Below are 14,370 nucleotides of genomic sequence, written 5' to 3'. Positions count from 1 at the left end.
TGAGATGTAAAATCCTTTATGATGCATTATACGTGTGCTGTCTTGTTTATTCTATGGTCTGCTCTGACTGAAATGCGAACTGAGACATTGCGATATAAGGTATATCTATCTGTATTTCCATTGGTTCAGTAATTTGCGAATAAAACGTTTTTGCTCGTTTACACAACAATTGCTCAGAAATTAAAACTAAACAGAAGCTCAGAAAGCAAACACGGCATGCATCCCTGCTTGTTATAATTAGTGATGTGTTACTTTTCCCCGTTTCGGTACAAAGCCGGCTGCTTTTTGGCCTCGTTGCTGAGTGTGTGCAGCTGCAGCGCTGCGGGTCTGTTTCTCCGTCTGTGCCTGCAGCTGTGGCCGACTGGGAGGGCGCGGTCATCCGTCTCCCGCACAGCCCCTGCCACTGACAGACTGCCATTTGTCACATCACAAACCCCGGCCACGCAACCGCACTCACTCACACTGGCTGCAGATTGGTGCACTTGCCGCTCCCACAGGCTGGGGGGGCGTTCCACGACAAATCGACAAGTGCCCTGCACCCTCATATTTTATTTTTTGCTTAGAATTGGTCTAATGGGTTGTGATGGGCGGGGAAGCCAGCTGTGGCAAGGATTTTTTTCTTCGAACAACTGTTTCCGAGATATAGCCTCGGGCAATTTCTGGATTTCGCGCTGCAGCCCTATGTTTGGCGGCCTATAACTCAGAAACTATTGGTTTCTTACGATAAAAACTTTATATGGTTCAACTCACAATCAACCAACAAACATTTTGGCTATCTCGGATTTTCAATTTTTGAAAATTTTGATCACGTGACCTTTTTTCCTATTTTTCGAAGAGTGACCTTGATGTTTTCCCCACTGAAAGTTGCAATTTTGTCTGATGACGATTAAAGCCTTATCGATTGTCATTCATATGCGGTAATAAAAAAGTGGTTATCGCCCTGCGTTGACCTCAGGTCAGGTCATTTTTATGACCTGTCCATTATTACGAGCGGGAGCGACAGCGAGATCTCGAGAATAAAGCAAGATAGCGACAAGCGGTAAACGGTAAAGGGTACACACGGATAAGGTCTATAATTTTTACTGAGGTCATTTTCAGGTCAGGTCAAAGATGACGTCACAGGAGCTAAAAGGAAGTCAAAATAGCGGCACTATACATATATATGAAGTTTTTCTCGAATAACTTTCAAGGTATCCCAGCTAGGAACAAACTAATAGTACCATCGTGATCCTCTCGTCGATCCGCATCGAAACGTATGTTTGTTGACCTCGAAACGTCGAAAGGTCAAAAGTTGACATTAGGTCACGTGATCTGAGGTCAACTTTTGACCTTTCGACCTTTCGAGGTCAACATACATATGTTTCGATGCGGATCGACGAGAGGATCACGATGGTGCCATTAGCTTGTTCCTAGCTGGGATACCTTGAAAGTTATTTGAGAAAAACTTCATATATATGTATAGTGCCGCTATTTTGACTTCCTTTTAGCTCCTGTGACGTCATCTTTGACCTGACCTGAAAATGACCTCAGTAAAAATTATAGACCTTATCCGTATGTACCCTTAACCGTTTACCGCTTGTCGCTATCTTGCTTTATTCTCGAGATCTCGCTGTCGCTCCCGCTCGTAATAATGGACAGGTCATAAAAATGACCTGACCTGAGGTCAACGCAGGGCGATAACCACTTTTTTTATTATCGCATATGAATGACAATCGATAAGGCTTTAATCGTCATCAGACAAAATTGCAACTTTCAGTGGGGAAAATATCAAGGTCACTCTTCGAAAAATAGGAAAAAAGGTCACGTGATCAAAATTTTCAAAAATTGAAAATCCGAGACAGCCAAAATGTTTGTTGGTTGATTGTGAGTTGAACCATATAAAGTTTTTATCGTAAGAAACCAATAGTTTCTGAGTTATAGGCCGCCAAACATAGGGCTGCAGCGCGAAATCCAGAAATTGCCCGAGGCTATATCTCGGAAACAGTTGTTCGAAGAAAAAAATCCTTGCCACAGCTGGCTTCCCCGCCCATCACAACCCCTTACACCAGTTTTCAACGAAGAATAAAATATGAGGGTGCAAATTTAATTTTTTATTTGTCGATTTGTCGTGGAACGCCCCTGGGGAGAGACGTGTGTATTGGGGACAGCCGAGGCGAGAGCTCGGCTAGGACGTGGCATGGCATGACATACAGGAAGACAAGACAGGATAAGACGTGCTACTGAGACAGAACAGGACAGGACAGGTGGACATATAGGACATGACAGAGGACTGGACAGTGGACACTGGGCAAGACAGGATGTCGGATCATGGATAAGACAGCGCGTTCTTCGTGACATGTGACAAATGAATATGCCGGTTGTCAAAGACAGACGGGCGCACAAAATCGTACAGTCGCGCGTGCAGCTCACTGCTGCTCTGCAACATGCACCGCCCTTCCCACAGCCACGCCGTTTCAAACAAAAGCGCACCTCACACCGACCGCAGGATGAGCAGACAGAGACAGACAGACAGGCGGACCGATGGACGGACGGGTGAAGTCAGCTCCCCGGCGCTGTCAGTTTTTTTACCGGGCCCGTCGGAGTGGGAACTGAGAGTGAATTCTCTCACTGTTATTGGTGCCAACAAACGGCCAGTGTACGAAAGCGAACGCGTGAATTGAAGGCCAGATAGCGTACGCGTAAACAGAGATGCGAGTGGATAGTGTCTGGTCGGTGGATCTGCCTACTCAGGAGACTGACAGTTGATTTGTCTGTGAACATCTTCTGTCAGTGCCGTCACCAACAATGTAACTGGCTGCCGGTCCATCCTTTTGCCTTTGTCGCTCGGTACACTGATAGAGTCACTAACTGTTACAACCTGTATTATTTCCGGCTGCAGCTGCAGCGTCGTGTTGAAATTATTACCGACTTCTTCATATTTTTAATGAATTAACTGAACCGTTGAGATGCAGTGATGACCTTTCCCCTCTGGCTGCTGTTAAATGCCAGAGCAATTGTCTACCCGTTCCGTCCTGCCCGTTCTGCGGCGCGATGACTGGTGACCACCTGTGTCAGGTCAGACACTGGTCAATGCCCCCTCCCCCTCCCCCGGAAGTTGAGCCGTCTGGATGTGTGAGCACGAGGACAGTCTGAGATAGGACACGTTCTGACGGGATTTGACAGGATCGGACGTGACAGAGAGGCAGGTGCTCGACACTTGTCAGCGGGACGGTGGCTCGTCTCAGACACGGAGGCATTCGCCGAAAAGACGGCGGACTTTGACTGACTGGCGACGCGTGTTCTAGTGTTTGGTTTGTTTGAAGTGAGCTTAAGTCCTGGAAAACGTGAGTTCCTCAGAGTTTTGTGAAACAGATATTGTTCCAAGTTCAACATCAAAAGGGTTTTGTCCAGGGATGCGGAGCCGTGGAAATTTCAGACGGCTCCGACTCCGGCTCCGGCTCCGGAGAAAAAAATCGGCTCCGGCTCCGGCTCCGGCTCCGGGTGAAATGTCATGGCGGCTCCGGCTCCGGCTCCGGCTCCGAGTAAAATGATCCGGCTCCGGCGGCTCCAGCTCCGGCGGCTCCGGCTCCGGCTTCTACTAAGTACATCACCTATGCGATCAATTAAATACGGGTGGAAGAAAAAAGGCGATGGGATTGGTGCACGTTGCTACTGTATTTGTATAACAAGGCTATTTTGATTTTTGAATACCACATTGTTTTACGCCTTGTAGGTGGTGGCAGCATTGCTTTGAATGCGAGGCGAGGTGTAACCGTGTATGCGAACACTGAAGGTAGAGAACACTGACCAGGACCTCGACGGTCCCTACTGTCAAACCGAACTAGGTAAATAATTGTTTACTCTAAAGAAAAGGAGCCGGAGTCGCCCCCTTTTTTGACGGCTCCGGCTCCGGCTCCGGCTCCGGGCTACATTGTTTCACGGCTCCGGCTCCGGCTCCGGCTCCGGGCAAAATATACCGGCTCCGGCGGCTCCGGCTCCGGTTCCGGCTCCGCATCCCTGGTTTTGTCCCTTCTTTTCCATGAATGTCAGCATGGCGGGATCATATGGTGGTTTTGATTGTTTTGGCTTCGTCCCTTGGGGTAATATGGTCTAGGGTTGCGCATCAGGCGAAATGTTTTCTCTTGGTTTGAGCATCATTCTTATTGCTGTGGAGAATCACACTTCGAATTTGTCTCAGCAGCGCCGCTAGTCTCAAATGAATTTCCGTTCATTTTTCATGATCTTCATGACCCCATTGATCGAACTCATTAGTCACTACAGCGTTATTGCATGTACGGTGTCGCCGAGTTTGCGCCTAATTTGCAGCCATTTTGAGGGAGTGAAACAGGCACCATGACGTCCCTCGGTGTACGCTGTGTCCGTCCTTCTCTCGCGGCTCGCTGTGTGGCATGTCCTTTCCTCCCTGTGTGGTGTGTCCTTTCCTGCCCGTGTGGTGTGGATTGCGTGTGACTCATGAACACGCCGTTGTGGATGCCGCTACCGTTGCGGACATGTGTCGAGAAAGGACACACACCGAGTTGGCCTGATGTGGCAACGGCCCACGCGAGGCTGTGACCAAGGCTGGCACTCCAAGATATCGACGTAGAATAAGTGACTGATAATTGGGTCCCCTGACTCTCTAAACCACTGACAATTGACATGGTCGTGCTGCCTTATGCTGGCACTTTCTTTTGATACATAAAGAAGACAAAGAATCAGCCTAGTCTCATCGTATGGACTCTCCCCACGCGCTGGCGCTCAGGCGCGTGTTTTATATCGCCACCACCACAGAGGGAGTCGGCTGGCAGATGCCAAAACACGTCCAAATCCGGGCTCAGAGCGGTTCATCACGCGTGCCTGGGCTGTGCATCTCCACAGAGTGCACTGAGCGTGAGACCAGCGAGCGGTGTCCGACTGTAGCCGGCACGGTGGTCGTGACGTCATAGTTACGTCACCATGGCAATGGTTTGTCCCGGCTGTATGTTGAGTTCCGGTGTTCCGGTGTTCGTTATCGGGTAAAGGTCGCGGGCAGTGACTTAGGAGACGGGTTTTTGGTGTGATTTATGTAAGACATGAGTGCATACTCTGACCGGAAAATGACAGAAGAATACAAAGGGCATTATGACATAGAATGTGGCTATGACGTGAACCGATTGTGAAACAAGACAATGGCCGTTTGGAACTGGCGCAAAACTATAGTGGCCGTCGGCCGGTGATGAATTTATGAAGCTTAGCGCAGTCTTTGCAGAAATACACATTTTAGGAGGTTTGTCTAATTTTCAATTGCCTGTCAATTAAGCTTTCTCATAATGATCGGGAAGCACTTAGTCATAACACAGGCATGTTATGCTTCACGTCCCTTGGCATAATCACAGACTTTATGGCCATCATCTTATGGTCATGCGAAATTTCCTGATCTCTGAACACAGCGTCTCCGACCTGTGATCGTCCCCTGGTCCAGCGGCGACCTGACCTTGACCATGAGTGTGGGTGTGCGGCCGGCGGTATTTCGGTCGCCGCGCTGTGCCGCCGCCACTATTTCGGTCGGCGCGGGGTGGGCTCTGGGCTGACAGGTGGACCCGACCGGGCGCCGCCGGCCCATAAGCATGTCATCCGGAGCGTAAATCGCCGCACCCGGCTGGCACCGGCCGCCCCCGTCGACTCCGATCCGACGGTGCTGATATAATAAGGCCGCCGGCGCTGGTAGACCGTCCCGGTGGGTCTGAGTTGGTGGGTGTTTGATTGACGGAGGCAGCCTGCAGAGTCTGTCTCGGCAGCTGGGATTAACTTGCTACCTGACAATGGGCCCTACACGGTGCAGACATTTTCTGCCAGACGTTGATTATGGTGAGATGATGAATCATTTTCTACGTACATGTTGCGTGTGGGAAATTATAGCAGAAACGCGTGCGTGGATTCGGATCAAAATTCCTAATCGTTAGTTACTCACTCATCGATGATGTGGTGCACAATTTCCTGGATATTCTTTCCTGGATTCTAAGCCCAACTCGTCAGGGTCATCCTGAAACAATCATCGATCTGATCGGTGCTGATGAGAAAGTGACGAGCCTCTCACGGCATGGTTCGGTATGCGTCATCGGAACATAATTTGACAAATGACGTTACGGATTATTTTTGTCCATGAGCGCATTACGAATCATGATTAGCGCTCGGTTGGGACAGAGCTGCGTTATACCTGCGACCCGTAGCAGGTAGACACAGCCGCTGCAGTGCATAGCGACTCTAAGTTAAACGCCTTTCTATTTTTTTAAGTAGTTTTCCAAGAACACTGAACACGGATTGAACACTCGTTTGATGCAGCCCGACCATATTTGGATGCCGCTGGATAGATCTGATTCTTTACTTGGGTGTTGTCAACATTTTCAGCCCTTACCAAGCGACCCCCGGTTTACTCGCGTCCAGCTGGAACAATCCAATACCACTCCAAAGCGTGACCGTAAGTTGGACAGAGGCTCTCCCGGAACATGCAATCAATGGAGTCTGCGAACCCGTCTCGCGTGCGGCGCAAGTCCTGGATAAGTTGCCCGGCGTTCCTCGAACCCCAGCCTCTGACCAGAAGGGTGATATGGGCTGACGCTTTGATCCAGGCTTAGCTGCCCGGGATGGGCTGCAGCAGCTCGGCCTACCCAGCTCGATGGTGTATGTAGGCCGTCGATTGGTGTGTTTGTGTCGGAATGCTTTGGTAACTCGTTGAATCGTTGGTGTACTTACAGTAAACACCACAGTGAGCACCCAGTGAACAGATCCTCAGTAAACATTCCGTTAACCTGAAAGCTCTCGGTAGTTACGAGTCAACACGCGCAAAGTGTCTGTGGTCCTTTCGATACAGTATCTATTTGTGAGTCCCGATGACCCTAAGGCGAACCGCTGGTAATCCTTTAGTAAAGCATTGCAAAGCCCCCCCCCCCAGTGACCCTTCGGTAAACCGTCGCTGCCCCGTACAATATGCATCCCATCCCAGGAGCGATGGTCATTCACTCTCAGAGTGGCATCACTGACCTCTCAGCTGAGGACACCGCTGCAATATGTTGCAATGCTACTCGCCTCGATTCAACCCAGCAGGATTATCGATGTCCAGTCTTTGTAGGATGATAAACTGGCCGCGTTCTTGGCGCGGAGAAAGCATTTTCGGACGAGCCGTATGACTAACCGTTCGTAGAGTGGTCCGTGATGGAGCGTTGACCTGTCTCGTTATTTATTCGCCTGTGTGACTCACTCCGGTGTAGGTCAGTCATCGTCTCTGACTGTCACGACGCGCAGCAGCCGGTGCTAATTGGCCAATCAGCTGCCGTTTTGTCGGCGTTGGTGGCTCCCAATGGGTGGTGTGGGCTGCACACTGCACGGTCACTAACAAGCCTGCAATGAAGTGCGCGAACTGTGCCGAATTGTTCATTCTCGGATATAAGAACATGAGGCGAAGTGAGACAGAGCTACATCGGAGAGGCTCGTAGCTCGGGTTAGCCATCATATCCTCCAAGAACCCCTGTCATGCTAACCCAATCACCGCGATCTCCACTGCTGTCTGCGCCACTGTTGCATGAATCTGCTGCGCCGCCGGGGTCGGTCCATATACGGGTGACGGCGGCAGCTGCTCGCCCCCGCACTGGGCTGGATGCAGCCCCAGTCCCGGCGGGGCCCGGCCGACCGGACAGCGATCCGGCCCATGTGGGTCACTGGTCGCCGCCGCCGCCGCCACGGCGCCGGTGACCGGGCGTCATCGCTGGCGGCGCGCCGATGACGGCTCCGGGGGTCCTAATTGTCCGGTGAGGCTGTGGTGATGACGCACCGATGTGGTGCTGATGTGGCGATGACTGTGCTACTGATGTGAGTCTGACGGGTACTGATCGTTGAACAGAAAGAATACGGTGCATCACGTGGAGCTAAAAAACTTTCATTGTTCTTCAGTCTTCGAATCGTCGATTTTCGCCGAGAAAGTTTGGTGTAAAAGAAAATTGAGCAGTGGGAGGTTGCGATGGTGTCAGGTATCAGGTGCAGAGCTATACGATGCTGAGGTAATTAACGAACAATATTCGGGAGAGGTTAGACGAAAACTGGTCTAGTTCAGTACGGTGTGCAAATGATGCATGACTGACTGCACTAATCAACAGCACTAACCTGGTTGTAATCTGGACCAACTAGCCACCGGCCAGTGCTGTGCCAGTCCCGTGTGTCCGGCACTGAGTTCAGGGAACCTTCTGAGCGGAGATCCCGGTCGCCTCCCTCTCCAGCTCCGTCCCCGTCTCAGACGGGTCACGACCGGTGGAGAGAAGTACCGTATCGGGGCACGGTGCAGCCGGACAGGGCGGCAGACTCACCGTTAGATGGGGACGGTCAACGGGGAGGTGTCGTGAGTCGGTCGATGGGGAGATGTCGCGGCTGTTAGGGGTGGGAAGAGGTGGAATTGGGACAGGAGCTGTCTGCTGGGAGGTGCTTGATGGATTGGCGGGTCGGTAGGTTGGGCATGGTCGTCAGTGGATGGTAGCAATGACAGGAGCGAAGTTAGGCTCCCGTCCTTCATTGTGGTTACGACCTACCTCTCTACGACGAAAGTGGCAGTTCTGTACTTTTTGATTCTGGTGACCGGGGAGAGCTAAAGACGGCTGAATTAGCGCATCTTAGTCCCTTGTGCGAATGCTTGACATCGTCATCCAGCGAAATCTAATCAAACGACTCTACCTGACCAGCTCCCGTGGTCACTACCGGATCGCACTCTCTCCCGGCTGACTTGATTGGCTCTCGGAGAGAACGATGACGCGGGGGTTCCGTCCGGTCGGGATCCTCCACTCTCTGACCGGTTGGACGGGCTCGGCTGACCACCAAATTGGTGCTAAAGGAGCCCAGCTATCGGGTGGGGATCGGTACACAGGTGATACGGGTCGTGGGAGTTTTAAGGGAAAGCCGTCATAACGTAATATATGTCGCGTCGCCGCTCCTAATTTTATTGTTGTGGACTTCCGTGAGCGCCCATGCATCTACCTAGATATGTGATTATCGGGCTGACAAATTAATATTTGATTTTTTAAATGTTTGACGTCATCTATCAAGTGAAACCTTATATGAAAATGTTATCTCTTTTTTACGTCATTACACGGACGTCAGCCTTGTATCAGGAGCTGTAAACCTACTCTGATAGATAGCATCCCATTCGTTAGCCGTGGCGGTCCGGCAGCGGGCGGACGCTCGTCTGGGGGTCTGCGTCGTCTCGGTAAGCGTAAACACTTCTCTGCCTCCCTCCACGCTCTCCGTGTCAGCCAAAGACAGACGGAGAGGAGCCGGAAAGTGCTGCCGCCAACGGATCGTAGAAACAAACTTACACAACGCACCCTTCCGTATTCTCTTAAACTGGTGGCTTATCTCGATCTGCTAGCGTTAAAGGTATTATCAGGGTTTTTTCCGAAATTTCGGAGTTACTCAGTGAAACGTGTAGAAGAAGGTGGCTGAGGCCCCAATCCGAAGTCATTCGTCTCAAAATTGCCTAATTTCCAAATGGTGGGCCTCCAAAGTTGATCCGTCTGCCAGCCAGTACCTGGAGGAGGCAGTACCAAGTACTCGGATACATTTCCCTATAAGTCCATAGGCTTAACACTAGCTAGAGACTTCTAGAGATATTTTTTATGCCAGATAAGGCCGTCGCATACCAGATAAGGCCGCAACGGCCGTTCAACGTTACGTGGGGAAATGGGAGAAATCTAAAGAATTTTTTTTCTCTGACGTCTCCACTCCAATATCTCTAGCGCAACTGGCAAGCGTTGTTAGCATTGGCTCGTGTCGTCGTTAATAAGATTTGTTTGACGGATATTCCGTAAGTTGAGTGTGTTGTTGTAATTTCTGAGGCTGTATGAGTTGGACGGAATGGTGCCATCCCGCCATGTGCGAAATCTGTGCGAAACAAAGCTGTTCCTATTCATATTTGAATGTTCAAGACTTGTGGGCTTTGTAGCCAGTGCGTGTAGCTTCTAGAAATCCTGTGGGTTATCAAAATAATTAAAAAAATTATGTTGTGTGCTTTCAAACAAAGCTCATCCCGAGTGTAATTCAAGAATGTCTTAGTTCAAGCAATTAAACTTGAAAGTGATATAGCTCCAGCAATGAAGAAGCTTGGATGGAACGTTGAATCAAAGTAAACTATCATTTGTAATGTTAATGCTAAGTGCTGAACGTTACCAATAATTCGAGACATCCGTTGTAAGATGTATGACGCAGATCAACTTTGATCAAGTGAAGAAAATAGATTTCAGATGAAATAATGTCAATGTTCAAGGCTGAGCGAGTGGCAGATTTCGGAGTGAGCACAAGTGGCCTTGAGACATTCTGTTTCTGTAGGTACTCAAAATACATAAATTATCATGTTGTGTGCTTTGAGGTTAACCCGCGCCCTGATGGGGGGGGGGGCCATTTTGGCCCCCCCCCTGTGGTTTTTCTTAAATAGCGAGAAAACGGCGGCGCGCAGCGCCGCCAAATTTTGGGTATCTTACCGGACATCAATTTGACACCTTCACACAAAATTTCAAGTCACAGGTCACCTCGGGTCAGGAGTTATTGAGGTCAAACTGAGGTCATGTTCGAGTAAAAATGAGCAAAAAACATGACATCTTGAAACGCTCACCAATTCTACAGTTAACAAGCAATTTTAAAGTTCTTTATGTGGTTGTGTAGAGAAAAGACGGCGCTACAAAACTGCCATCTCGGATTTTCGAAATTTTTGGATTTTGACCCCCAAAAATCAAAAAAATTGATTTTTTTAGAAAAACTCAAAAAATTTCCAAAAATTTTTCGAATTTCGAAAAAACCGGAATATATGTGATAGTCCCTGCGCTCTTCGATATACATACCAAATTTTAGATCGATACCTCTTTTTTTGGCCAAGTTATAGCGAAAAAACTGTTAAAAATTGATGACGTCAAATTTTTGAACTCAATTTTTAGCAATTCTAGACCTCGTAGCGCAAAACGGAGACCACCATTGAACTCCCCGTGACGAGCTGCATCGAATCGATACCCATTTTATGCAAAAATATCAACTTTGAAATTTGACCTAATTTGACCTGACCTTGACCTGACCTTGACCTGACCTTGACCAAAACGTGACCTAAGCTGGCCCTTAAGTCTGTCTGACCCACATAATCGCATTTGTCATGTAAAATGGACCATAAAACATGTATCACACGACACGTTCATATTGTGACCCCCCAGTGACCTGACCTCTGTGACCTGACCTGGTATCAGTGACCTCAAATAGCAAAATATGTGTTTGAAGAACATTTCCCCATCGATGATTTTCAATGAAATGCATTTTACACGATTTTACAACGCATTTCTTGAAATGCCTGTAAACGGTGAAAATTCGACCTTTGACCTGACCTGTGACGTCATCGGTTTGACCGAGGTCAATGAAATTGGGTCACAAGGTAGTTCCCCGTTGGGGCTATCCAACACCGTTTACCGCTTGTCGCTATGTTGCGTGGTTCTCGAGATCTGAGGGGGGGGGGCCAAAATGGCCCCCCCCCATCAGACCGCGTTGCTCGGCAGACCCCATCTGGGCGCGGGTTAAGTGTTATCAGTGGTGCTTCATGGTTGTGCTTTGTTGTTGGTGTATGGGCATATTTTGAGCACACTGCAGCATGATATTGGTGGTGTGTAAAGCAACTGATCTCCGCAGACTTTGCACTTACTGCAAAGCCTGCGGACTGACTTTGCAGACTGGCTGACAATGAGCAATGCATTGCTGACTGATATCATTTATTCTGTGTTTGTAGCACAAAGTACAGAAGTGGCACATAATTGTTACTTTGAAAACCTGATGTGAATTTGATGTAGAAAATTGGTGGCTGACGTTGAGTCCTTACGTATTGTGAGTAGTGTACAGCTGGTGCATTGAGCACAGACTTGAGACCAGTGACGTTTGTGTCAGTAGACTGTGTTTGAGTCTACTCAGGGTTACTTTTACAGGAAAAGTCGAGAGGGGGAATAAAATTCGGGGAGGTCATGACCCCCGTCCCCCGCCGGTTTCTACGCCGACGCCTGTGCCGATATGCCAGTGAGTGCAGTGGCGGATCCAGGGGGGGGGGGGTCAAATATGGGTCATGACCCCCCCCCCTCCGGAGTCCGGGGGCACCAAAGGCCTGTCAGGGGCACCACAGGCTTGTCAGGGGCACCACAGGCCTGTCAGGAGCACCGTCGACCTAGCAAGAGCACCACAGGTCTGACAGGGGCACCACTGACCTGCCAGGAGCACCACCAGCCTCGCAGGGGCACCACGGGCCTGTCGGGGCACTTCAAGCTTGTCAGGGCACCACAGTCCTGTCTGGGCCCAGGGGCACCAGCGGCCTAGCAGCGGCACCACAGGCCCGCCAGGGGCACTACAGGCCTAGCAGGGGCACCCGGGCCTGTCAGGGGCCCACAGGCTTGTCAGGCAGGGGCACCACAGCCCTGTAAGGAGCACTATCGGCCTAGCAAGAGCACCACAGGTCTCCCAGGGGCACCACAGACCTGCCAGGGGTACCAGAGGCCTGCCAGGGGCACTACCGGCCTCGCAGGGGTAGTTTGGGCCTGTCAGGGGAACCACGGTTCTTTCAGGGGCATTTCAGGCTTGTCAGGGGCACCACAGTCCTGTCAGGAACACCATCGGCTTCGCAAGAGCCCCACAGACATGCCAGGGCCAGGGGCATCACAGACCTGCCAGGGGCACCACCTGCCTCGCAGGGGCACTACCGGCCTCGCAGGGGCACCACCGGCCTCGCATGGGCACATATTGGGCCTGTCAGGGGCACCATGGGCCTGTCAGGGACACCACGGGCCTGTCAGGGACACTTCAGGCTTGTCAGGGCACCATGTTTCTTCCAGCGGCACCACGAACCTGCCAGGGGCATGCCTGCGGCCTAGCAGTGGAACCTCAGGTCCAAAAATTGAAATTAGGGCACCACCAAAATTAAGTGGCCGAAATACGTTGAGCTGAATCCACTTCGAATCATGACCCTCCCCTTGGAGTTTTGCTGGATCCGCCCCTGAGTGAGTGCGAAAAGACAAGACAAGAGACGGTCCCACCGACCATCCGATCGGTATCGGGTCAAATCTGGAGTTCCGGATATTTTAAGTTCCGCCCGGGCGGTGCCACTGCCCACAATCATTGATAATATCTTAGCGCCAGCAACGTTAATTGATGACTAGAATCTGAATAACGATGACAAGAGAATCTGAATAGCGAATTAATTGAAAATGAGCTCACAAATAATTTTGAAAGGGGGAAATTCCCCCCTTCCCTCCCTAGCCATTATGACACAATTTGAAAGGGGGAGCGGAATTTTCGAAGGGGGGAAATTCCCTCTTTCCCCCCTTTAAAAGTAACCCTGAGTCTACTTATATGGGTAGTCATAAAGCAGGCGTCACACTTCTTTTTGCAACCAAGGAGAAGCGCTGTACCCAGAGATGCTTTCTCATCCAACCTTTCCGAACCAAACCTAACCAAACCTAACCTTACCTACAACCTAACCTACAGCGCCTCTCTTCGTTCGTTCATGGTTGCAAAAAAAAAAACAAGTGTGACGCCTGCTATACTACTACCCTTATATGGCCTTGGTTTGAGTGTGGTGACCGAGTAAGCTGGTGTGTATACCCATGCAATAAGTGTTTTGAAATATATTTTTGGGACAGTATTGAAATGGTGTGTTTTGGCCGTCTGGCATGGATGATGGAAAGCCACTAACTCAACTTCAGGAACGCTTCTTCATTATGCTCATCTAAGGCACAATCATCTATTTTCTCTTCGCAAGGATTGATTACTAATTCACTGTCAATTATAACCTGGTCCAGAAGGTTTCCCTGGGCCACACGGTTCATACAGATTCATCCACATTCCACAGTGCTCAGCAGTGCATGTTTTCAGATTTCAACAGACTGTAATTGTTTCTGTATGTACATATGCATCATGCAAGGGTACAACAGATGCGGTATTTGGTAAGCACTAAGCAGTTGGCAGCAAGGTGGTGTTTGTCCTTATTGGCAGAACCAGTTGAGCAGGACTAAAACTATCCTAGTTTCTCTCCAATTTACTCAGATCCGTCTCAACACATTGAACATATTGAAAGCGTCCATCCATGAAGATGTCTGCATGTATACTCATTTCCGAGAAGGCACGCTCGTCGCTCATCCATTGCCGAGCAGGCACGTGCGTGCCCATCGCCGGCGCGCATTAGCGCGCGGCCATGGCTGGGGCGCACGCGCGCGGCCATGGCCGGCATGCACGCGCGCGCGCCCATCGTCGGCACGCAAGCGCGCGCGCGTCCATAGCCGGCGCGCGCGCCGCGTCCTTACCCGGCGAGAACGCCGCGTCCGTACCCGGCGCGCACCCGCGCGCGTCCACAGCCGGCACTGA

At 50.3% G+C, this 14,370-nt stretch overlaps 1 protein-coding gene across 1 annotated transcript in view; it reads left to right on the top strand.

Moving 5' to 3' along the window:
• LOC122392957 (rabankyrin-5-like) overlaps positions 1-14,370 on the top strand; it is an 83,964-nt gene that overhangs the window by 31,002 nt on the left and 38,592 nt on the right. The window lies entirely within an intron of this gene.

Source organism: Amphibalanus amphitrite, unplaced genomic scaffold (assembly GCF_019059575.1).
Source record: "Amphibalanus amphitrite isolate SeventyFive unplaced genomic scaffold, NRLGWU_Aamphi_draft 000509F_arrow, whole genome shotgun sequence".
Lineage (NCBI taxonomy): Eukaryota > Metazoa > Arthropoda > Thecostraca > Balanomorpha > Balanidae > Amphibalanus > Amphibalanus amphitrite.
This window is presented reverse-complemented; position numbering and strand designations above follow the sequence as displayed.